We start from the raw sequence: 2194 nt of genomic DNA on the forward strand, positions 1-2194 counted from the left end.
CCTGACCAACCCTGGTGTTTCCCCATGTGGCCCTGCATGGCATGGCGTGCCTCCAGTTTCTAGGGAAGTGTAAGTATAAACTTCTTCCTTTGTGACAGTCATTCTGTGTGTGTGTCTTGCCATACCAGATTAAAACAAATCCCAGGTACCCTGACAACAACTGGTGCAGTGATCAGGGTGGTTTGACACCAGATGGAGATGCTGTGTCCTTAAACTGCTCTTGGCTTGCTAACTGGATCCAATAGGCAGCAGCCATTGCCTGGGAAGGCACTGCTGGCTGTTGGCATGCCTGCCCCTTGATGGCTGCTGCATTGTGTTGCCTTTTTGGGGATATTGCTAAGGATTCCCATCCTTGAGGATCTTGAAAAGCTGAGTCCTCCATGAGCTGCTGCGTAGGATGCAGCGTCGAGTGTCTGGGCTGAGTGCACAGGCATGCGACATCCTTCTCCGTGTTGGTGGAGCACCCAGGGGCCAGATGGAGTGCCTGGGGTGTATAGGTAATTGGCTACATCAATTTTTCAAAAAGCTCCCTCCAAAGGGGATGAGGAGTGACTACCCTCCTCGTGCCACGGCACGAGCCTGATCCATGGACCAGGCAGCACTGACCAGTGGTGGGGCCAACTGAGTCATTTATAGAAAGTGCCTAGTGTCCAGGATGCTATGTGCTCCCAGGGCACTCCATAAACCACTGCTCCTTTTCCTTCTGAGGCTTGCTGAGTCAAAATTCCAGCCTGTTCCACAGAGTAGTGGGAGAGTGCTCCGCCTGCACACTCCCTCACGTGTCACAGGCCATTCATGGGGTCAGTGTGAGGGCATCCTCAAGGGACCATGGCACCCCGCAAATGTCGTTGTTCAGGTCACAAACCTCTCTGTGATTGTCTGCTTACTACTGTCACAATTCATCCCCTGACCCAGTGGGATATCAGGGGCCCATCCCTGGACACCAGTGCCTCAATGTTTAATGAAACAGGGGAAGGGAAAGGAATATCTGGGTTGAGCTCTCCCCAAACTCCTGAGGATGTGGCCTCATTAATGTCCACAGGCAGCAAGCCCAGCCTGAGAGGGGTGTGACCCTCAGGAGTCCAGATCTCTCAGGAATGAAGGTTTGGGTTATACCACCAGCTAAGCACCAAGACCTGCCAAGGGGATAGATGAGGGTGAGGGCAATTTGGAATAGGTAGTGGAGGAAGGTGAGGATCAAAACCAGCTGTGGCCCTGAGACCACATGCAGCAACAGAGACTGTGGTTTGTTTCACCAACCTTCATTTTCAAAGGTACCCTCCTGCCAAGAAAAGAGGCCAACAGGAACCATGGAGGAGCTCCTTCCTGAACCTGTAGATCTGTGTGGTACAATGGGTGGACTGTGGTGGCTGGGACCATGGCTCCGGCTGCTTCCCCTCTGGACCCACTGCCATACTTTCACGGAGACCACACGTCCCTGAGCCGAAGACTGAGCACAGGGTGGGTAGAAAGGCAGGCCCATTCCGGCAAGATGTGGGAGTCTTCCTCTTGGCTTGCAAACTCCCCGTCTGCTTTACTGAACCTTTCTTGGAACCGTGCTGCAGTCTGAGAACTTCCCACCCAGTTCTCCATCCCTGCCTTCTCCTGCTCCCTGCACCAAAAAGTCTCCAGCTCATCTAAGCCAGGCTTGGCGTTGGCTTCTCAGTGAACCCACACGAACGCAGGTGTGTTATCTCTGTCTGATGCAGACTACTGGGGGCTGCCTCTGCCTCTCCGTGAGCCTGGGTCTTGCTGCCACCATTCTCCTGGGTTGAGAGAAACAACTAGAAGAGTTTAAAAACTGGTTCCCTAGGGCTGGAGGGTGGGGATGGTAGGATTGATTTTTTTCATGAGAGAGAATAACCTCTCTTAAGAGTTTCTCCTGAACAAAGCACAACGGCAAGACTTACAAAGGCCAAACGATCAAAAACCAAAATCCACTCACAAAATTGAAGGGGTATTTAGTTAAGCCTGCGGGTGGTCTGTTCCAGGACTGGCTGGTGCAGCAGTGTGCAGTGTGGGCTGGTTACTGGTCTATGAACTTTTGGTTTTCCTAAAGATGGCGTTGGCCAGTCCAGTCTGTTACATTTTGGTTTTTCTAGGAGTTGTGCCCATGTGCTGTCCATTCTCTGCTGATGGTGGCAAAGCCAACCAAGAGTAGGGAACCAAAGATGGAGGCCAGTACCGTGATCAA

Source organism: Diceros bicornis, chromosome 1, assembly GCF_020826845.1.
Source record: "Diceros bicornis minor isolate mBicDic1 chromosome 1, mDicBic1.mat.cur, whole genome shotgun sequence".
Classification (NCBI taxonomy): domain Eukaryota; kingdom Metazoa; phylum Chordata; class Mammalia; order Perissodactyla; family Rhinocerotidae; genus Diceros; species Diceros bicornis.